The sequence below is a fragment of the Ochotona curzoniae genome, unplaced genomic scaffold, assembly GCF_017591425.1.
Source record: "Ochotona curzoniae isolate NIBS_2020 unplaced genomic scaffold, NIBS_Ocur_1.0 contig_3190, whole genome shotgun sequence".
Lineage (NCBI taxonomy): Eukaryota > Metazoa > Chordata > Mammalia > Lagomorpha > Ochotonidae > Ochotona > Ochotona curzoniae.
Window position 1 is genome coordinate 5,722,077 of NW_024465751.1, and position 24,434 is coordinate 5,746,510.

General features: G+C 47.2%; 2 long non-coding RNA genes across 2 annotated transcripts in view; both read right to left on the reverse strand.

The window, feature by feature from the left end:
- The window catches only part of LOC121155862, a 273,089-nt gene that overhangs the window by 24,790 nt on the left and 223,865 nt on the right, over positions 1-24,434 (reverse strand). The window lies entirely within an intron of this gene.
- LOC121155863 lies at positions 19,192-22,261 on the reverse strand. The gene is made up of 2 exons (XR_005883761.1): positions 21,876-22,261; positions 19,192-20,613 (listed from the first exon to the last, which is right to left on the reverse strand). It is a non-coding gene; the product is annotated as an uncharacterized LOC121155863 (long non-coding RNA).

Consider the following 24,434-nt stretch of genomic DNA (forward strand, 5'->3'; position numbering starts at 1 on the left):
ATTCACATCAGGACACCCTAATTCAGCACAGCCTCGTCTGCACTGGTCCCATGTCTTCCAACGAGGTCACAGCCTAGCACATGGGGTTAGGACCTGAACACATCCTTTTGGAAGCCTACACTCTGCATCCTTCATGGAGCAGCACAGAGTGGGCCGCTGACAAAGCCCTGCGTTGGGGAGGGGATATGGGGACAAGCGGCAGGCAGTGTGACCAGAGCACAGGGAAGCATGGGAGTGTGGCCAAGCAGAATGGGGAAGTGGGCGGCAGGCAGCGAGTACGGGAGAAGCGAAGATGCGACTGAGGTGCGCAGGCCTGCACCTCTCCCAGCCCTCTCCAGCTCGTGCTGGCATGCACCCTAGAGACCCGACACGCTGCTGGGGAGTCACGATCACCCAGATTTTCACTGCTAGTACACCTGAACTGAAGCAGAAACTTCCTGGCAAGGAAATGTTCTCTGCTCTGGGAAGCCAGAGGTTAAAGCTGTCCCCTTTACTGCATATACGCTGCCTGAGTGCGTCCTGACGGGCAGTGGGGGAAACCAGAAGGGGTCTTTCCCTGACCAAAAAAAGGAAGCATGTCTATGGGTGCAGACATATATATGCATATATTCTAGCTCATCCATATACCCAGCATCTGGGTATCTGTCTGCTGACATACTTATCATGATGTGTTCACATGACCGGAAGGCATGTACTGGAAGGAAATGTCCACTTGCTATGTGGATTCCTCTGGGCGTGCACTTGTTCCCCACATAGTTGCACAGTGCTGGCTACATCCTAAGCATGCTCTAGAAAAGGAATGAGTCGAGACCAAACAAACAAACAAACAAAACCTGCCTTTGGGAGCCAGTGTTGTTGCGCAGTGCACAAACCTGTCATCTGCCGGTTCAGCATCCCATATTGGCGTTGGCTTGAGTTCTGACTGCTGCACTTTTAATTCAGTTCCCTGCGAATCACCTGGGAAAACAGTAGAAGATGGTCCAAGTGTGTGGGCCCCTTCAACCACATGGGAGACCTGGAAGAAGTGCCAGATTTCTGGCTTCATATCAACTTAGCTCTGACCTGGCCACTTGCAGAGTAAACCAGGTGACAGCAAATTCATTCTCTCTCTCTCTCCCTCTCTCCTTCTCTCACTCCTAAAAACAAATAAAATACATCCTAAAACAAATATTCCTGCCTTTTTGGAGTACATATTCTGGTGAGGAAGGAAGAACTAATGGATTCATTCAAGCAATTGCAGAACATGCTAGAAGGCATCAATGGGGAAAAGCAGAGATAGGAAAAAAATGATGAGCACTGCAGAATGGGGAAGCTGGAGCCTTCAGCAACAGTGGGACTTTGAGAGCTCACAAGGCACGACACAATCATCCTTCCAACAACCTCCACAGACTGCACACAGTCCTCCCCAGACACGCAGACACAGGCCCAGGATCTACAGCTGCTGGCCAGGGCTGGCAGGATGCCCGCCCTCGATCTCCGACTGTATGAGTCTTGCTCGTTGCCTCAGTTCTCACTGGTGCCTGGGGCAATGTTCTGGTTGGGACTCAGGACCTGGATCCTGGGCTCCTGTCCTCCAGACTCCAGAGGGAAAGGAAGAAAGAGGCATGCTGACTACAGACAGTGGCCTGTCAGAAGGTTCAGGTGGCATGGTGGACAGGGCATTCTTCAGCTGTCACGTGACAGAAGGCCACTTTACAGATTGGAAAATTGAGCTCAAGTGAGACTCACTAAGATGTCTGAGGTTGTAATGATGACAGTGAATGACAGTGAATCCAGACCCAATGCACTCCAAGCCCCACACCTAGGGGTCCCCTCCCCGATCAGCATGCTATTCTACAAACTAAGCTGCACCTGATGGGTCATCCTTTTGATCTTGTTTCCCATGCCAATTCCTGACTCTAGACTTGCTGCAAGACACAGGTTCCATCACGAAGGCACAGGCCGATAATTGACAGGTGGGCTGAGTTTCTTTTTACACGAAAATGAAAGTAACACCCTCTTGTACATGAGAGTTGGGGGGCAGAACAGAAGACAGTTCAGACCATGTTAAGAAATCCTCCAGAAGGGCTCAGCACAATATCCTAGTGGCTAAAGTCCTCATCTTGCCAGCATCCCATATGGACGCTGATACACATCCCAGCACCCTACTTCCCATCCAGCTCCCTGCTTGTGGCCTGGGAAAGCAGTCAAGGACAGCCCAAAGCCTTGGGATCCTGTACCTGTGTGGGAGACTTGGAGAACACTCCTGGTTCCTGACTTTGGACCGGTGCAGTTCTGACCATTGTGGCCACTTGGGAAGTGAATCAATGGACAGAAGATCTTCTCTCTGTCTCTCCTCCTCTCTGTATCTCTGACTTTCCAATAAAAACAAATAAGTCTTTTTTTAAAAAAAGAAAGAAATACCCCAGATGTTCAGAGGGGCATCAGGAAAACCACCCTCAAGTTTACTGTTTGCTTTCAACTTGGAACTGTCTGCAACACCTACCAACCGGGGAAATGCAAAGCTGGGATGGCCTTGAGACATGGCCACCTTGACATTCAGAGCGGAGGCAGATGGCATGTGCCTCAGGCTTTGCAACTCATGCGTCTGTGTCACAGCTATTCAATGCTGCAGAGGGGCAGTAGCCATAGGCAACCAGTCAAGGAATGAACAAAGTGTGTTCAATATAACCGTGTTTACAAAAAAATGGGCAGTGGGCCAGAGTTTGCCGATTTCTGATTTAGAACAGACAAAGCAAGAGAACTAATTAATGGGAAACTACCGTGTGCCAGGAGCTCTGTGCAATGCAATCTCCTTTCCTGATTGGGCATCTGCTGAGTGCTGGCCGCAGGCCGAGCGCTGTCCTAGGCACAGGAGATTCTACACGGTCAAAGACAAAACCTTGTTCTCTTGCAGTTTCCTGAGCAGGGAACCCTGCCAGCATCCTCCCAGAACACAGCCTCACCTCAACTTCCCAGTTAAAGAAAAGAGGCCCAGGAAGGGAATGTTCACAGGCACATGAGGGACAGACGAGAGTGTAAACCAGATCCATGCCAGCCCTCAAATCAAAGGTGAGACCGGCCAGGCAACCTGACATCAGGCAAGCCTAGCTGCTACCATGGCAGCTCCTGCCCAGTAGGAATGACCCAGTCTGTCTAGAGCAGCCAGTGCAAGATGGAGCCACCCTGTCTGTGTCAGGATGCAGACACCCCAAGGACAACGAGGTCTGCAGAGTGGAGCAGGCAGTGAGGCTACTCAATACTGCTGTTGGAAGAGGGTCTGCCTCCATCTCTGTCTTTACACCTTTGTGGGGATTCAACTCTGAAATCAAAGAGCCCCCATGATGTGAATTCAAGAGTAAAGAATGGGGCCAGCACTGTGGTGTGGCAGGCTAACACACCTCCTGCGACACTAGCAACAGTGTATGGGTGTTTATTTAAATCATAGCAGCTCTACTGCCAATCCAGCTCCCTGCTAATGGCATGGGAAGAAGCTCCTGGCCCCTGGCTTCAGATCCTCCTAGTTGCAGTCACATGGTGAGTGAACTGGCACATTGATAACTTCTATATCCTTCTCTATGTGTCACTCTGCCACTCTAATAAAGAAAAATAAATCTTTAAAAGAAAGCTGCATCGTCTATCTCCATCCTACTGTGCAACAAGTCTTGAAAAAATAAAAAGAATGGAGCGGTGGGCACATCTTGCTCCTGCTTCATACACCAGGAGTCCTCAGTTTTGTTTGCTTGCTTGCAGCCAAGGACCGGGCACTAATTAGTTTGGGTTTTGCATGCCATGTCGTCTGTGTGGTGAGGGCTGCACTGGCCATTGCCAGACAGCTCAGTATGCCCTAGCTGAAACAGACAACGCATCAGCAAGGAAGGAGAGGGAGTGTGTGTGCATAAAACTTTATTCATAAACATTGAAGTGTGAATTTTCCCTGAGGTTTAACATTACAAAACAGCTTTCTTATGGTGTTTTTAGATTTTAAAATGTAAATATTTGCATCTGTATTTAATTAATACTTATATGTGACAGCATGAAATTTTAAATGTGAAAACAGTTTTAAAATGCTATGAAACCATTCTTAGTTTGCAGCTCGTACAAAAAATCAAGCACGCTTGCAGTTAGCTCTCAGGTCACAGGATGCGGCTCCCGCATTGCAGACGTCACAGTTAAGCAGGCTGGTCTAGGAGCCTAATTCCGAGTCTGGTCTGCATCTCTGCACGTCCCACAGGTGTGGAGATAGTGCCAGAGCCCATCTGTTTCCAAGAGTCAGGGCCTTCATTCAGTCCATCGTTTACTCATGGGCCCTTTAAAATGTTCAAACTGGGGCAGGCTTCTGGCAAAGCTACTAGATGCTGCAAGCTGCAGTAGAGTACGTGGAGTTGAGTCCCAGCCGCACTGCTGTTCCAGCTTCCTGCTAGTGCAGGCAACAGGTGATGTGCACAAAGCTGGCTCCTGCCACCCATGTGGGAGACCCAACTCTGGGTATGACTGAGGAGTGGATGGTAACACACTCGCCTCGCTCTCTTCAAATAAAAACAAAGAACAAAATAAAATATCAAGTAGGAAGCCTCTACTGAACCTTTCATTAACTTTCAAAAAGTGTGTAGGGATTTATTCTCATTCCACAGATGAGAAAACAGAGACGTGGAAGGAGACCTACTGGGGCACTAAGGGCCACTGCCTTTTCCTTGAGGAATATGGTAGAGCATAACTAAGTTGGCAAACCCTCCCCCTCCGAGCACCGGGAATCCATACGGATTCATATCCTAGCCACTGCATTTCTGATCCAGCTCCCCACATACAGCCTGGGAAAGTCTCTGAGACCCTGAACCCACATGGGAGACCAGGAGTAAGTTCCTGGCTTCATATTGGCTCAACTCTGGCTGTGGTATTGGGAGTGAACCAGTGGACAGAAAATCTTCCTGTCTCTCCTCTCTGTAAATCTGACTTTCCAATGAAAATAAATGTTTTTAAAAACTTTTTAAAATAAACCACAGACAATAGAATTGATTAAAAAGAGAATAAGAAATTTTACATTTCAAAATATGTGGATGTAGAGCCCAGTGTAGCAGCCTAGTGGCTGAAGTCCTTGCCTTGCACACACCAGGACCCCATATGGGCACCAGTTCCAATCCCAGTGGCCCCACTTCCCATCCAGCTCCCTGCTTAAAACCTGGGAAAGCAGTCAAGAATTTCCCAAAGCCTTGGGACCCTGCACCCACATAGGAGATGCAGAGGAGGCTCTGGGCTCCTGGCTTCAGATCTCGCAGCTTTGGTCATTGTGACCACTTGGGGAGTGAATCAGCAGACCAAAGATCTTCCTCTCTGTCTCTCTTCCTTGCTGCATATCTGACTTTCCAGTAAAAATAAAATGAATCTTTTAAAAAAATATGTGGATGTAATTCCAGGTGAGTCAACAGGCAAAGTTTGGTGGAGGAGGCATTTCAGCTGGAGGGATGGAGGAGAGCAGCATTTTGATCACCAGGGAGGAAGGACACAGGAGCAGGATTAAACAGAAACAATAGAGAAGGCGAAGTCTGGAGAGGCAGCTGGAGGCCGTGAAGGCCAGGGGTGACCAGCTGTGCAGAAGTGACTACAGAAGCTCTGGGTGGTGGGCTGGGCCACAGGCACCGGCTGCAGAGCAGCACACAGAGCTTAAGTGGCTGGGCTGGAGACACCCATGGCCCATCTGCTCTGAGGGAAAATCATGCCAAGGCTAGTGCATTGGCAGCACAAGAATGAGGGATTTCAGAAGGAGCTGCAAGATGGAACAAGGAGGAAGAAGATCAGGTGCAGCAGGAGGTTCAGCCAACCTGACGTCCCTGCTCCGGGCCTCACTCTGACCCGACCCCATGAGATGGAGGGGGAGGGCTGCCACCAGGTCTGGAGCTTTGTAGCAGTTCAATTCTTTTCTCAACCCCTTGCATACTCTGATCCACACGGCCTTAGTAACGAACCTCTGAATTGTCCCTCCTGACAAGGGGAAAGAATTGAGGGACTAAAGTCTCCAATGAGATCACATGTTGAGATTTCCTGTGACAACTTGCAGGTACTGAGGTCTGTGATGTATCTGGCTCTGTAACAAGTTCTTTCCACGGATATCCCATTTCATCCTCCAAACTTTATGAAGGATCATATTATGTATATAAAGTATGGATATACATGCACACTAATAATAATAAATGCTATACTAATTCTATCCTAGGACAATAGTCTATGTTATGCTGATAGGGAATCTTAAGGGTAGACCAGTTATTCCCTGACACACACACAGTAGACACACATAAGATTCAGTTCAGGCTGGAGGCTGGAGTCTTTTTCTTCGACACTTTCACATCTTCCAGTATACCCTGGAGAAAAGAGAACCAGCAGGAAAGAGGAGGGAGACGAAAGCAAGGGCTACCGTCTGGGAATCACAGGAGTCCCATTACCTCCCCAGATGAGAAAATAAAGGGCGTGTCAGGAGAGGAGCAGGTGGATGAACCTGCTGTGTGATGCCAGCCAGCAACAGGATTCTCAATGAAGGTCAGCTCCTCCCAAGTCAGAGATCGTGCCAAAGAGCAAATGTTCTCTCAACCTCAGTGCCCAGGCGGAGCAGCAGCAGAGGCAAGGCTGGCCGCAGCCCAGCGGGCAGAGTTGTGTAAGAGCAACCACGGCCCTGCCAGCTCACTGCAGAACACCAGGGCAGCCTTCGGAGCAGAAAAACAAACTCTGGAATGCCTGCCAGACAAGGACAGTCCAAGAAGTAAACAGAGGAGTGATCACACCCCAGGGACCCCACAACACTCCTCCCTGTCCTGCTGGGCTAATCACCATCCCGGTAACTGACAATGACGGGCCACTGACGTGTGAGTCACGCGTGCCCAGAGTTTGACACGCTGCTTCTCTTTGATCACCACGACGAGTCTGAGGCAGTGGACGGGAGAAGGAATGCTAGTGATCCACAGCACAGCAGGCTAACTATGGGTGACAACGGTTAATTAAATACTTGACAACAGATCGTGGAGAGGACTCAGTGTTCCCAGCACAAAGAAATGCCACGTGTCTGGGCTGATGGGTGCACCGGAGACTCTGACCAGATCCTTCCACACTGCACCCCATTAAATAGGCAAAGTTCTTCTGTGCCAATTAATTTTTAAGAACTTTATTTATATTCATCTATTTGAAAAGCAGAGTGAAAGTGAAAGAGTCAGAGAATCTTTCATCTGCTGGTTTCCCTTCCTAGATGTTCATTACAGCCAAGGCTTGGCTAAGCTGACGCCAGGAATGCAGAACTGGTGGGGTCTCCTACGCGCAGGCAGAGTTGTCCTCTGCTGCCTTCACAGCCACTTTCTGGGAAGTTGGGTTGGCAGTGGAGCAGCCAAGACTTACAAAACACTGTGATAGGGGATGGGGTATCCCAAGTGTTGGCTTCATTCACTCTACCACAATGTCCACTTGTAAAAATATTTTTAATTAATAACAGAAACTAACCTGAAGGAAGATGACATAATTTTTCCCATTTTAAGATGAATACGTTAAGGATTAGAAGGTTGCCTTGGATCATCAACCTATTTAACTATAGAGCTGGGATTGGAACCCAGGCTACCGGACTCCACAAATCACACCCAGGGTCGCCACACGACAGGTAGGTAGCTGTACAAAATATAAAGATCTGCCATCCTGGGATTATGTGGCCCATGGCACCACCACTTCCTCTTCTGGCTGGTGATCTTGGACTGCAGCGCTATGTGCACATTGTCAAATGGGTAAAATCAGACCTCCAGCATCTAGGATAGGAAAGATCAGCATGGGGCAGAGAAGCAAAGAAGTGGCCAGCAGTTCTTGCATAACTGTGACTGTCCTCGTGGGGCTCCTAGTCTCTGACACCATGTAGAGTAGGGCACAGGCCTTCCCTGAATGCCCCTGCTAGTCCTGACACCCGTAGAGAGTTGTCCATCCTCCCGGGTTACAATCTCTGCTTCATGAACTCCCAACGGGGACCAGCCCCTTTCTTCTGAAGAAATACATTCTCTGAGGATCCAGCCCAGGCCTACCTCTATCCGCTCCCCCCACCACCAAAATCAGCCCTTAGCCCTCTTTCCTCTTCCATTGCCAATCCATTGTACCCTTCTCGGGGAGCAAGTAACTTGAGAAAGGCAGACAATTCAACCATGTCAATGTTCCTACAAAGCTACCTCAAAAAGTCCCTGGAAAATGGAATTTAAAGTTAAGTTTATTTGGTGCAAACATTTTTTGAATCTGTGCATAGAAGGGGTCTTCATGAAAGTGCATGAAAAATGCACATGATGAAAAGGCAGTACATGGATTTCAAAAAGATTTTGCACCAAAGTAAACGTTCTTTAATTCTGTTTGCCATGAACTTTGTGAAATGCCTTTTTCTGGAAGTCAGAGCACACAGTACAGTCTGTTAAGCAACAAAACCAAACCATGAGCTCATCAGAGTGGTCACAGACAATATTTTTAAATGAAGCTTCTTAAGTTATCTAAAATCAAGTCCTTCAGAGAAGATCACCCTTCAAAGTCACCAATTCCATAAATATGAAAGAACCAAATACAGAAAAACCATTTTCCCCCACAGGCAAAATTTCTCCTTACCATTCCATCAACTTCCAGATCTCTGTCTCCCCAACTAAGGCAGAGGGTTCGTGTACGTTTGTGTATTTCAATATAATTGCTTTCCTTTCTAATCTTGAGTACTTTTATTATATCCATGTTGAAAGTCTTATTGCAATAAGGTATCCAGTATGCCGTAAGGTCAGTGGCATTTTATAAAGCTATTGAAAGCTCTCCGGGCCTAGAAGGCCAGGCCCATGAGAACTTGCATGTTCCTTGCACTCCATGACAGCAGTTTCCAAAGCTTCCTAACAGGTTGAAAGAACAAACTGATGCCCCTTAGAAATCTTCCTGCTTTATCAGCAGTTTTTAACATCAGAGAGTGAAGAAACAGCAAGAATGACCCACTTCACACTTTGCCAGTTACTACCATTTATCCTGCTATGTGTAATTTCATGTTTAATTATCTGTACTACCTTTGTGGCCCACGAACCAGGAGGGCAAAGCAATGCAGAACACCGTTGACCTTTTCTGTGTGGAACTACAACAATGAAGAACACCTTTGTCCTCCTCAAGTTCACACAGAGGCATCGCGAGGCAAGTGCGTATGTAGTGACTGAGTCACGAAAGCTCAGCCCTTTTGGATGCAGAGAGCTCTTCTCAGCTTTGCCCCAGAACAACACAGCAGGAGGGAACAATACACAAAGCAGAAAGCCCTTCACCAGATCCTGGATCTCCCTGGATCTTGCACTTTCCAAGACTCTGAAGCAGGAAAGATGAATGTCCACTGTCTATGAAGCACCAGTCCATGGCATTCTGGTGGGGCAGCACTAACAGGTTAAACAACAGGGCTCTGGTAAGTGCTGGCTGAATGTGGGAAGAGAAAGCATTTGGCCACACAGAGCTTCCCTCCTCATTCCCATGGGTAAATACCTTTCTCCCTCAAGTAAACCCCTAGACATTTTCTCTTGGCCTCAGCCATCTGCTTGGAGTTCTTAGTCTCTCCTTTTTGTCTGGGCCACATGGAGGACAAGTTGCTGGGGCCTCTGCCCTCCTGGGTCAGGCCTTGGCCGTGGCTTCTCACCCACATGGATGCTTTCCTGCTCTCTCTGGGCACACAAGAGAGGAAAGACTATGCTTCCTCCAGAAATTGCTAGTCTACACAACTACTGAATTGCCTCTTACTTGTGGGTGTATTTGGAAGTCATGGCAATAAATGAAAGAGGAAGCTTTGCTCCCAGTGTAACCACACCAAGCCAAGTACAGGATGCTTCACAATGATACTTGTCGGAGATCCCACCACCCAAACTGGAGTAGACATTCAAGTACACACACAACATTCATGGCAGACCACATGGTAGACCCCAAAACAAGTCCCAGTCACATTCACAGAACTGAACTCATGCTAGGCATCTTCTCTGGGGATTGTGGACACAAACTGGAAGTAAACAGCCGTTGATCCATGTAAAGGAAACCATCATGTTTGGAAAGGAAAATCTTTCTCAGTGCTTGCCTTCAGCAGTGGCAGCTCCAACCTCCAGCTCCTGCCCTGCCTTCTTTCTGTGCTGCTGAAGGTAAAAGCCAACCACAGCCCAAGGGCATGGCTGAAGTCCTGAGCGCACCGTTCACTACCTTGTAGCACAGCGAGCCTAAAGAGCAAATCAACCTTGGAGCTATTCTTACCCTTGGTTTTCGCTAGATCGGAGACAGGCTGATCCCTGCCCTGCTGTCAGAATGGGGTCTCACACTGCTCTCACGCAGTGCTCACGGGGTCTGCTCTCACGGGGTCCCACACTCCTGCTGCTGGGCTCCCCAGCATGGACTGAGGCTTGGCTGCAAATGGATCTTGTTCTGTTTACTCAGAAAGTTCTCTGGCAAAAAAAAACAAAACAGGAAAAAATGCTCCTTACAAAGCAAAACCCTAAATTAGTTTTGTTCAAGGAACTTCACAGTTGTGTCTTTAGGAAAAAACAAAGTGGTACATGAAAAACTGACTGGTTTCTTCTGCCTGCCGTGCGATTCCCATAAGAGCAGCGCTAGAGTAAGCCAGGCAGAGATTCCAGTGCCCAGTCACCCCTTGTGGATGGCAACCATGGCCTTCACAGTGTTCAGATTGCAGAACTGAATCGTGTTTGAGCACTTGTTTGAGCTCATTAAGGCCAGTATTCATGCTTTTGGCCTATCACATAAAGGGACAATTCTGCAACCACTCCTACGAGCTGCGAAGTCGAGGAATATGTCATTGGGAGAAACATATGATGCATGAACCATAACAGTGAGACACAGCTTTGGGCAGAGTCATTTTTCTAGAGCAGGATAGTACTGTCTGGACTGGAATGGGAGACACCAAGTCCTGGGATAAAACACCTGAAGAAGCTGCTATAAAATTTCCTCACGTTCCATTAAGAGAACAGAATGAAACGTCAGATGTTTGGTCATAAACTGGCTGCAGGGCCACAGTCAAGAGGCTCCTTGACAAAACGGCAGCCACCAGCATATGCATGGGCTGAAAAGTGGGCCTGGTTGAGCTGAACTAAGCTTCGATCCCCATTGACATATGTAAGAGCTGAATGGGGTGTGGGACAGACTGGACAAGTCTGTAGTACATATGGGCAAGTATGGGAACTAGGGCAAGGGGCGCACCTGGTGGGATTTTTTGTGAGTCGCTCCAACTAGGCTGTAGCTCGAACTGGTTTGTGTGAGGGCCGAGTGTGAGGTGGGCAGAATCAGGATGAACTACAATACTCACTGGTTCCAGTAGAAGACAGGCTGGAAATAGAACTGACCCAGCAATTGCAACCACCAGCTGATTGGGGCGACAGACTGTGTTGGGCCCTGTACTGGCAAGCACATACAAGAATCTGGTCAGGGATCACCGCAAAGATTCTTTGGGGATCTCCCCAATTGAATTGCCAGTCTCAGCACCCCAACCAGGAAGAGAAGTGCAGATTCCATGGTCTGACCATGGAGTGCAAGTGTCAAAGCTAAGCCTCCTCAGAGGCTCAGATGAAGCAGTGGACAGCACAACCAGGCACACATGGAGGATATGGTAGTCCATCAGAACCCGCGGAGGACACCTGGTACCACAACAGAGAATGGAGGACAGAAGAAATCAAACGACCACACCAGCCAAGTGTTGGCAGTGAAAATCTGAGCAAATGGAGACTCTAAGATGGACTATGTCAATCAGTGGATTCTGCAATAACCTCATTGTGCTTGGAGTGGTGAGATTGGCAGCAATTTGTAACTGTTGAACTATCAAACCACTTGAGCAGGACCCTTGGAGCATGCCCCACATCAGGGACCTCAGATGGGTGGGAGAATGGGTGGGGCTGCTCTTTTTATCTCCCCTTTTACCTAAGATACAGGGGGGGAAAAAAGCAATGTGGAAACAATAGTCTTATCCACTTCTTGTAGCCCTTGAATCTTTGTGCCCTACTCAACTATGTACAGATTGTCAAAATAAAGCAATTTCAAAAAAATAAAGGAAAGAAAGAAAGTAAATAAACAGGGCTGCTGTAAAGACCGAACATGCCTCACTTAGAACAGTAATTCCCAGAATTTACCAAGCAATCTGGGAAACTTTTAGATTTTTAAGGACACAAGCTCTGAGTTACACAGACTGGACTCATGTCTCATGCTGAGCCTGAAGACCTTCGAAGAGAACAGGAGGAACCGATAGCTGCCACCACTACACCAGATGCAGGAGCCTGCGCTTTCTTCCTGCCCGCATTCCCTGGCAAGAAAGATGTGGGGCAATGCAGGAGAAGGCACTAGGTGGCTGGAAAGACCCTGTCAAAATGGGGCTCAAAAACATTCTAACAGTTTCAAAAGGGACGACCAGGAGAGACCCAGACCCATTTGCATGGGCAAGTTTGGGTATTTTGGTGGGTCACTTGGTGACACGACTTGGTGGTCACAGCCCCTCCTTTTTTGCAAGTGAACATTCTCTGCAGGGCCTTTTCTGTAAAAAGGAAACCACATCATGACTGCTTTCAGACAGGTTTCAGGGCAAGCTTCATGCTCCATGAGTCTCATTAGTGAAAGGATCCACTTCTGCTTGAATATCACAAGTGCCCCAACGATGGGACTGAGGTGCACAACAAGTCCCTAAAAGTGACATTTCATTTCCTTTTGACAAGCACATCTGCAAGCATTACGGCATGTTAGACAACGTTCTAATCATTTTATAAAAAGTGGAGTCATTTAATGATCCTAATAGCCATATGACCCAATTATGACTACTGCTCTTTTTTCAATTTCATTATGAATTAATTGAGCATTTTAGAAGAGAACAAAGTGAGTCATAGGGTGGCTAACTGACTTACTCAAGGTCCCACAGCAAAGCCAAGATTGAACCCCAGACACTTAGTCTAAATTTTCTTAATTGGATTTGCTTTAAGGTTTATTTGGGGCTGGCATTGCCATACAATTGGTTGATCCATTGCTTTTGAAGCTGCCGGCATTCCATATGAGCACCAGTTCTAATCCCAGCTGCTCCTCTTCCAATCCAATCCTCTGCTAATGTGTCTGGGAAAACAACAGAAGATGGTTAAAGTACCTGGGCCCCTCCCACGCACATGGGTGACCTGCACGGAATACCAGGCTCCTGGCTTACTCCTGGCCCAAACACAAACATTTGAGCTATTTGGACAGTGAATCAGCTTACAGAAACACATGTTCTTGTTCTCTCCCTGTCTCCCTTCTCTTTTCCCCGTCCTACTCTGCCTTTAAAATCTAAATTTTAGAAAGTTCATTTATTTTTGTTTTTATTAAAAAACTGTGCCTCTTTTTCTCTCATACAGACACACAGAAGAGGGAGAAGGGGAGAGAAAGATTCCATCCATTAGTTCGCTCCTCAAATAGCCACAACAGTCACAGCTGAGCTGGGCCAAAGTCAGGGGCTAGCGACTTTATCTGGGTCTCCCATAAGCGTGGCAGGTACCCAAGCATTTGAACTGTCCCATGCTGCCTCCACAGTGCTCAGCAGCAGAAAGCTGCATTAGAAGTAGAGCTAGCGCTCGGTCTCAGGTACTCCAGTATGAGCTGTGGGCATCTCAAGCAACGGCTTAATGTGTTCTACCATGGTACCCTCCCCTAACTCCATAATTTGGATTCTTAAGCACTGTGCTAAGTTGCCCACCACCATGCTTTGTTGAAAATCTGTGTATCTACTACAAATATTTTCTGTGGCAAACAAGAGACACTCAATTTAGGTTGCCTTGAACAAACAGGATTGTTGCCCTAAAGGAGAATGCTGGAGGCAGCTAAGTGTCTTGTGCTTATGGGATAGTCACCAGTGCCGTCACAGCTACAGCTTCTCTTTTCTTTTCTGCTGTCTCAGTCTGTTGACTCATCTCATACTCACAAGATGGCTGCTGTACTTCAGATATCATTAATGTCAATCAACACAACTTGTACCTCATAAATCTGGGCCATTATTGTGTCAATTAACAAAACGAAATTGGGGGAAATGTACCAGGAACTCCTAAAACTTAAAAGTAAGAAAATGATCCAGTTTAAAAAAAAAGCCAAAGATCTGAACAGAATCTCATCAACGAACCTTTGCAGATCTGAAATAAACTTAACAGATGAAAGGATGCTCCAGATATCAACAGGCAAATGCCAATGCAAACAAGCAGAGACCACCATAGAGCTATCACAATGCCCAGTGGAGCAAGAGAAAGTCTCATTCATTATTTACTGGTGGGAAAGCAAAATGGTGTGGCTTTCTCAGACGACAGCTGGGCAGGTTCTCACAAAACTAAACATGCTCTCACCACACTGTCCTGCCAGTGCTCTCCGCGGCATTCACCAAGGTGTGTTGAAAGCTCATGTCTACACAAGAATCTATGTGCACATGCTTGTAGTAGCTTCATTCAAAAGTATCAAAACTGGGAAGCAAAAAGATGCAGGAGGCAAATGGATCAGTCACATGATGGAAGGTTACAAACACAATGCGCAATTAACAGTTGAAAATACTTGGAGTAATCTTAAATGAATGTGACTAAGCAAGAGAAGCCAATCTGAAAAGGTTGCATTCTGTATGAAGCCAACTACGTAACTAGCTGGAAAATTATGGAGCCATTATAGAGATGGCAGTGAATGTTAGAGGTTAGCAGGGAGGGAGAGATGAGTATAGTGCAGGAATGACACAGCGCTGCATAAAACTGAAAAGTTAGGAAACACTAGGCGTTGTTAACACACACAAACCTACAAAATACAATGAGAGAAACCCACCATGTACTAAGAACTTTAACTACTCATATGCCAACACTGATGTACATTGCCACATTAATGCAAGTAATGGGAAACACAGGGCGAGGAGAGGAAGCATAGGACAACTTCTGTCAACACACGGCTGCTTAAAGAGTATGAATTAAACGTGTACATGCAGGTTGACAACATTCATATCCATTGATCAAATGGTTCCACTTGTCATATTCTTTTAACATGTGGAACATACTAGTCGGAAAACGTTTCTTGCAGAAGGAGGAGAAAATCGGAGCCTATAGTTCCTTACTAATAGCCACAGGGATAAAAGCAGGCTTCAAACTGGGATTTGAAGAGTTTAAGGAAGGGCAGGGGGATTGCCTGTAGAAGCACAAAAATGGAAATACAATAACAACGATGTAAAAATTAAGTCTATAAGTATAGACTGGATTAAAATTAAATTTGTGCAAAACCTAACAAAGAGGAGGGGAAAAGAATATTGGGGGAAAGGAAAATACGGTCATTTTCTCAGAACTATACCTATGGAATGCACAAAATCTGTTCTCTTTGAATAATAAAAAAAGGAATGTTACTGCAGATTACAGTCATAGTTAATGATATTTGTATTACGTTATCAGGAGCCATGAGATCATGGATAACTTGAATTTTCTTTTTCAGTTTCTTCTAATTTGCTTTCTAGATCTTCAGTTGCCTTTTGCATCTGTGGATTCAACCCACTTGGATAGAAAATACTTTTTAAAAATTGCATCTGTACTGAGCATGTACAGACTTGTTTTTTGTCATTAACATTTTCAAAGGCATTACACTGTATTAGGTATTTTGGGTAATTAGATGATTTAAAGTATATGGCAAGATTGTATAGCTCACGTGCAAATACTGCCCATCAATCTATTAAGGTGAGCATGCACTGACATTGCTATCCCCTAGACATTATGGGGCAACAGTATGTATGTATATAGGTCTATATGTATATGACCTATGAGTCCCTCAGTGATCAGAGAAGAGCAAGGGGGAAAGCTGGATGACTAATAACACTCACACCCAATTACTCAGTAGCTTACTACTAAGCAGCAGTAAGGGGGCCATGGTCCTCAGTGCTTTCTCAAGGTGCAGCTCTTTTCGGGTTACTCAGAGTTGCAAAACTTGATAGCATGGGGTTGCTTACAGGCAGCCAGAACATTTGTCCTTTGAAGCACTTCAGCCACCAAGCGAGCCTGAAGCATACAAAGATAAAAAGGCAAATAGAGACTCACAGAGCAGGTGAGAGGACTGACAAATTACTTGTTCCCTCACCAACCAGAGCGTAGTTAATTATGAATTCTTGGTGAGAGGACAAGCATGGGAGATGTACAGATGAATGAATGAACTCTCTGGCCTGTAAGAATCCCAGTCTAGCCTGCCCAGAACCCTCAACCTTCCAAAGCTTTCACGTGCACCCGTAAAAGAGGCCAGGCTCACTAATGTGACCAGGACTCTGTTAGCATCTCCTCTGTAGTGTCGTCCTAGGAGGCAGAAACCATCCCAATCCTCATTTGGCAGTCCCTGCTCACTTAGGCTGACTTGAAGTCAGGGAGTTTAGTTGTGACTCTGCCCCCTACTCAGCCCAGTAACATCAAGCATTCAGATCAAGTACTGGTGATTCAAGATCAGAATGATTCACTGTTTCAAATCTGCATACTGTGAATGGTAACAGTATTGATGGCTTGGAGGAGGCTCAAATACAAAGAGAGACAATACAACTTGCTCTGCACCGATCCACCACAAACCTGATTTACAAGCATCTTTTTGTAAAAAATGATTTATGTGAAAGGCACATTTTGACAAAGAGAAGGAGAGACTAAGAAAGACAGAGAGAGGGAGTGAGGGAGAGAGATCTTTCATCCACTGGTTCACTCCTCAAATGACCGCAACAGCTGAAGTTGAGCTGATTTGAAGCTGGGAGCCAGGAGCGTCTTCCACATCTCCCACACGGCTTCAGGGTTCCAAGGACTTGGGCCATTCTCTGCTGCTTTCCCAGATCACAAGCAGACAGCTGCATCAGAAGTGCAGTAGCTGTGACATGAACTGGTGCCCTGAGAGGACGCCAGTGCTACCCTCCTCCTCTTACAACACTAAGAATGCAGGTGCTAAAAACCTTCGCAGTAATGGAAGGGTAAGGCTGGTAAATGGAAATGACCCACCATTCTTTTTTTTTAAAGATTTGTTTTTATTATTTTTTTTATTGGAAAGACAGATATACAGAGAGGAGAGACAGAGAGGAAGATCTTCCGTCCGATCATTCACTCCCCAAGTGAGCACAACGGCCGATACTATGCCAATCCGAAGCCAGGAACCTCTTCCGGGTCTCCCACGCGGGTGCAGGTTCCCAAAGCTTTGGGCTGTCCTCGACAGCTTTCCCAGGCCACAGGCAGGGAGCTGGAAGGGAAGCGGGGTTGCCGGGATTAGAACCGGTGCCCATATGGGATCCTGGGTGTGCAAGGTGAGGACCTTAACCACTGCGCCACTGCGCCGGGCCCTATCCTTCCATTCTTTTGATTTATCATGTATACCATATCAATGACACCATCTTCATTCCCTATGCTGGTTTTATTTCCACCGATATGAGCAATACCCAGTTGTGGACTCAGAACCTATAAAATCAGGGCTGTTTTGCTTTTGTTTTTATTTTCATGGAGGAAAGGAAAAGAGGAAAGAAGGTTTGAGCACATGCTCTGGAGTTGGCATTTCATCTCCTGAAGATGCAGCAAAGCAGGAGGCGGAGGCTGGCAGGGAAAGGGGAGGTCCTTTCCCCAAGGACCTCAGCTGCAGAAAGGGGCCAGACTCTGGCTGGCCTCGTTCCTGTGTAAGCCTCACCAGCTGGGAAATGCTTCTTAGCCAAAGAGGTGTATAGGCAGGGAAGCTCACTGTGAGGGCAGAACACAAAGCATTAGGACTAGGAAGGTGAACCTCCTGAGAGCAGTGGGTAAAGGCGCCCACAGACCTTTCACACCCATTCATGCCGACCTTTCATGGGCAGAACCTCTCTGCGGGTCCAGACCAATGTGTGACACCAAAACGAGGGGCTAGAGCTCTCATACCACATGGGAACTCCTGCCTGGGACCTTCAGGGAAACCACCGACATCTGAATCAGGTCCTGTGACCCTTGTGGCTCTGAGCCTCAGCGCAGGGGAATACCCTTTGTCTTCAACCCTGCCACACAGTTCCAGGGTTCACGAGAGAAAATGCCACCTTTGAATCATGGCCATGCAGTGCTCTCTGGAGGCCTTGGCACGTGTCACCAAGGCCAATGGGAGGTGCATAACTCTGCCATGAAACACATAAAATTCAGCCACGGGGCTTGGTGTGGCCTAAGAATGCCTCATCAATCCAGGAATCAGCCTGTGGGCGGCAAGGCTGAGAAATGCCATATGGCCTAGTTTACATTTTGTAATCATGCTGTCAATTGAGAGGAAACCCTGAGAAGGTATGTGACCTGCCCACGAACACACAGTGAAGTTAGATAAACCCAGAAACAATTCAGGGGCCCATTACCTCTTTCCCCATTGCCACATTACTCAGAACAAAAGATGAAGCAAAGCATTTTAGAAGCAACAAATAGGAAAGGGGTGTGAAATCCAAAGGTGAGTGATTGTGGCTCTTTGTAATGTAACCTTGGCTAAGAACACTGAGCTGTGGCCCTATTGGCATTTGCCTTTCCCACCCCACCACACAGAGGAGGGTGCACTAACAACACAACCTCTAGATCAAAGCACGGTGCAAGCGCTGCCATTCAGAATCTCAGAGCTAGAAGAGGCTCACTGATTTCACTGTGCAGTTGAGAAAAATACAGAGGGCCAGCGAGTGATGTGATCAGGGAAGCCCAGCTGGCAACGGCAGGGCTAACACCAACCCTACTATCACCCTTCAGACTTGAGAATGCCCAGGGTTCAGTACGCTTCGCTAGATTCTAAGGAATAGGGATTCCAGCACATCTTCTACCCCTTAGCATTTCACATATTTCTACTTGTCTGGCACAATCTCCAAGACGGGTAGGTAACTGACTTTGATAAAATATGGCTACCGAAAGATAGGAGTGGATGTGCTTAGTTTGTCAACACCCATATGAGAAGTGATCTGGACATATGTTGAATGGGAAACCAGATAAAGAATGTATTTGGTCCAGGCAAAACTGACATATCCACCCAATGCAATAAAATGATGTAGCAGTTAACGAGGAGGTAGTTAACATAGACAGCATTCCTTGATATACTGCTGAGTGAAGAGTAAACTGCAAGCTGCTGCCCATCACAGGCCTAGTAAACAGCAACATGCATCAGCAAGGTATGCAAGGACAAACGTAACCCACGTTACTAAACAGAGATGATGACAAAGACATGCAACAGTGTCCAAAAAGGATTCCAGGCTTATTTGGAAAGTTTAAGATACTAAAGTTGAAAGTTTATTATTTTTCAAGTTGACTATAATAAAATATTAACTTTAGAAAAATGCAACCAAAATAGAAAAGAATTAGGTTACAACAATATATGTTTATTCCTTCACTACCTGAGCACCCACTATGTGTCAGGCAGGAAACAAGGGGAAAACCTGAGCACCCACTATGTGCCAGGCAGGAAACAAGGGGAAAGATGCAGCTCCATCAGCAAAGTTCTCTGTGAGAGAAGCTTATCCACGCAGCAAGTACCGTGGGGTTTGCCTGTGTCTCCCTAGAGTTCACGTTGGAAACTTTGTCCCCCAAACTCACAAGCTGACTGCATTTGAAGGTGATTAGGTTCAGATGAAGTCATCAGGTAGGGCCGCCAGGAAGACATTAGTGGCTTTAGAAAAAGAGGAAGAGTGACTTGGGCAGGACACACTGTGTCTCACCGCGAGAGGCTTGACCATGGTGTGATGCAGTGAAAAAGTCCTTGCCAGACGCCACGGTCTTGCCTGTAGACTTGCCAGGCTCTGGAACCATGAACCACAATCAGTTTGATTGCCTACAAACATCCCAGTCTCGGGAATTCTGTCAGAGCAACAGAAAACATCCCAAGACCATCAGCATGTTGAGGTATGTGATATGAGCTCTGCTGCAAGAAGCAAGCAGAGCTCAGCAGGAAAGTAGACAGTGATGTTTCTTGGGAACACGTGGTCACAGCAGAGTCCCTAGGACATTCCAATTCAGTCTGCCACTTTGCAAGAAGACGCTTGTGACAACAATTTGCCGACGGACAAATCTTGTCGAACTGTAGTGGAATTTCCGTTGCCTTTGACGTTAGATGGAGTTCATGAAGGAATGTCGTAGTAGAAAGGAGAGCTTGCCAACACAGAACCCCTGTGCAGACGGAGCCAGGGCTGTTACCCGTGGGCGCTTTGGCTGTTGCCTGTGGGTCACTCAGGCTAGAAAAGGCATCCGCTGAAACTGCTGTTTTAGTTTCTAAAAGCAAGCTATGAGAAGATGCAGTATGAGAGGAAGATGGCTGCTCAAGCTCCTGGGGGGAAACATAGGCACGTGAGTTGAACTACTTAAGAGTTGAAATTGAACACACCATATCTCCTTGCAGCAACTGCTAGGTAATTAGCCATCCTAATAGAATCCTTTCAAAACCAAGGCCATTCAACAAGAAGGTTTAATTGAAAATAGCATTTTCAGACTAACTATTCTGTCAAAAATACATTAAACAAAGATAGCTCAACAGTGACCAAACCACTGGCACAATGTGCACGAGAATTATGGGAAAGAGGGGTGTGTGGGCGCAACTGGTGGCAACTGGCTAGGCTCCTTTTCCCAGGTGCACGTGTCCTCTGGCTTCTGGTTAACATCTTCCACTGTCGGCTGGGGACTGGCGCCTTGCACTCTCCTGCAAAGAAGGAGTCAGGATTAAAGTCTAGAGATGAAGCAGGCAAGTGAAGAGCAAATGTCACCTGCTATTCAAGGACACGTTCCTTCGGCCGTCCTACCCCAGCTCCCAGAAGCTGCCCTCAGCACTTGGGCTTCATCTTTGCCAGTCACCTTCAGCTGGGTGACTTCTGCTGCACAGCTTAACCTCCCAACGCAGCAATGTTTTCTTCTCAAAAAACAATGCTTCCTGTATCCCCCTGGGTGGTCAGGAAAATGAAATGTGTGCATGACGATGTGGCATGGGCTGTGATGCTGTGGTACTATGGGCAGCATGGGGAAATGGGGAAGGCTCCTTCTTTGTACTTTTCAAATAGGTCAATGGCTGAACCAGCAGCCTGGACATTGCCTGAGCATCCAAGAGTTATGCAGAAGCTCAGCTCACAGAGAAAACTTGGCGAAAAATCAGCACTGAGTGAAGTGCTTCTACAAATCTGTGTGTCCGCCTGGCCTGAACCACCCTGAGGTGTGGGCTTCTGTGTTAACAAGCAGGCATCCTCCAGCTCCAGGTGGGATAGACAACGTGGCCCAGCTTTGGGGAAAGCACCCTTGACTGCATCCAGTCTTCCTCCTGCCCTCCAGCGTGTTAGCACTGCATTCCCTGCTATGTGCAGGGTGCTGAGATGACTGCAAGGCCTTGGCTACACACAGCAGCTCAGCGGCAGCTGGTAAGAAGCAAACGGGTACAGGGTTTCCAGACCTCAGGTGATGTGACAGCACAGTAGTCACCTCTTCAGTCTGGGCTCTACCAAACCCCACCTCCATGCCCAGTAAACAAGGCAACAATGTGTACACATAGGAGCTCTCCATGCACAGAGCTCTCTAAGGCCATCAGCTGTCCATACAGGCACTGACTGCTCTGGGAAAAAATTAATAAAGGCAGGATGCGGGGGAGGATGTGGACACAGCAGCATCCATATGACTGATGAAAAACGGAAGCTGTTACCTTCAGAAATATAGTTCATGACAGGTATTAGGTCCCACCTGTCCTCAACTGGCAGTGAACCCTGGAATCAGGGCATAGGGCCACAGCTTTGGTGCTCTGACCTTTGAAATCTGCTACTGCAGGAACCCTAGGCTGCAATGTGAATGGGTCTGAATCAGCTTGGCAAGGATGGCTGTTTCCAAAGTAAAGTTAGCCAGCTCCAATCCCCGGGGCAATGGACACATTTTGGTGCTGCTTCATTGCTTCTGAAATTCTTGCAAATGGCTCATCAGACTGACCAGCGGGGAAGATCCTTTGGATAGAAGAGGCAGCATTGCTCAGAAAGTTGGCCAGATTTAGACATCCGCTGTAAGGTGACCATGTGGGTTGCTGAGTAGTCCATCAGCTACTGCTCCATTAAAATAGTTCCAGTTCTGCGCAGGTGTAAGACAGACCGCAATGTGCAGGATGAAGAACTGGTCCTGGCTTGCTGCAGCTAAGACAGCCCTGTTATCACTGTGGTCCAGTCTAGTGAATGAGACACAAAGGTGAAATCTACTGAGAATTTCTGGGGAAAATTTTCTTTCCTTACAAAAGACTGAGGTTTGCAGGAGAAAAGAGGAGCTTTTATTTTGCCTGGTGATGTTCCTCTGTGCCTGAAGTGCTGTTGTAGCAGAAAAGCACACAGCTGAGAGGCTGATCCAAGCCCTCACACAGCTGAGCTGTGGAATGCGTCCTCTCCGATGCATCTGATAATACCAGGTGCTGGCAAGGATGTGGTGAAACAGAAACAGTGAGTGTGGCTGGTGGAAGCATCAGCTGCTGCCACCATTCGGGAAATCTCTGGCAGAACTCGCGAGATGAGATGTGTGTGTGCTGTGACTCATCCACACAGCGCATCCACCCTGAAACTCCCACCGTCCACATAGGCACAGGTGTGCGGTGCTCACCATAGAGCAAGGTGGGACTTATCAAGAGTGCATCTGTCCGGGATAAGATGTGTGAACAAGGCAGGACCTTAAAGATGGGTGGGTCAAGGCAGCCCCCATGGGAACAGGGGTACCCAGAACGTCAACAATGGATTCCTATGGTTTGGGTATGATTTGAATGCGATCCCAATACAGCAGTGTTGACAGGTGGTGGGCACTTTCAGATGTGGACAAAGTGGGAAGTCACGGACGGTCTGGTGTTTGGAAGGAATTAAGGGGGCTTCTGGGAGAGTCTTCACTAGCTCTCAGGAGGTGGTTATCAAGAGAGCAAGACTGGCCTCTCCCTGCTGTCCAGCTTTCTGGGCCACCATGTGATCTCTCCCTCTTGTCTGACTCTCCGTGATGTCTTCTGTCATGGTATGTTCACCAAACTGATCCAATGCCCTGCCCTGCCCCTCAACCCGAAGAAGTCCAGATAATTAAATTTCTTTTCAAGGGACTCAGCCCCAAGTCCTATTTTCTTTTGGTAAACCAACTAAAATATATTGATCTTTACAAAAATTGGGCTGAGTAAGAAGACCCATATTAAATTTAGAACAGAATCCCCCGTGGCTACCTACTGCAGAAACCCACGCAGAACACGAAAGGCCTGTATATCCTCACAGGGCACGCAGTGGATGCTTACGGAGGAGTGAAGGGGAATGAGAATGAGAAGAACCTGAAGGACAGCCAGGGACGGGCCTCCTGGAGACCACTCCATGCCCTGATCAGAGTGCACCATTTAAGTCAAATTCAATAGGAGAAGCTCACCCCAAAAGAGTCAGAAAATCCAGGGCTCAGTGCCCCCATGAGCTTTCCAGCTAAGACAAGACATGTTCACAACCAACTTTTCAATGCTGCAGCGTCCCCTCTTGGGGAGAAGATATGAAGTAGGGCCCCTGGAGAGCTGTCTTGTGAGCAGCTGAGGAAATCGCACGTCGAGAACCTGAATTCAGAACAAAAAAGTGGCTGCCTGGATGGCAGCAACCACAAGCTCTCAGGACTCAACTTTCTGGTCTGTGAAATGGTGGGAATGCTATTACCCATCCAGCACCATCACAAGATCTAAAGGAGATGCGGCATGGGAAGGATACAGAAACAGGGGATTGCTGAATACATGTGAGAAGCAAAGGCAGCAGCACTCCCCAGCTCACACTCACACACAGCCCTGTGCTGCAGGCCTACCACTTGCTGCAGTGAAGGGTCCATGAGGTCCTAACACTTGTCCACTGGTGAGTGTGACAGTGACATCCTGTGACACTATGACATGTCTCAGAAAACACAGATTCATGCTGCCCTTTAGTGAAGCCACTTTAGGGGCACAGGAGGCCACAGGCACTCACATACAGAGATTTTTCTTTACTTATGTGGAAAGGAATACTGTTTAACTAAATAAATCAGGTTACAAAAAAGAGAAATGACGGGCCAGTACAATGGCTCAACTGGATAATCCTCTACCTCCAACTGCCAGCATCCCATGTGGGTGCTGGTTTGTGACCCAGCTGCTCCACTTTCCATTTACCTCCCTGCTTGCGACCTGGGAAAGCAATGGAAAACGGCTCAAGTGCATGGAACCATGCACAGGTGTGGGAGACACTGAAGAGGCTCCTAGCTTTGGATCAGTTCGGCTCTGGATGTTGCAGCCACTTGGGGAATAAACCAGTGGAAGGAAGATATTTCTCTCAGTCTCTCCTTTCTGTAAATCTGTCTTTCAATAAAAATAAATAAATCTTTAAAGAGCAAGAGAAAGGAACAAACTGTGACACTCCTATAACCTCCAGTAGCCAGATCCCTCAACTTGCTTATGAAGAGCTGTTCTCCCCGTAGATATGGAGTTTTCATCCTCCCAGGAAGAACAGACTGTGTTCATTGCTGCAGGTGCTGCATCCT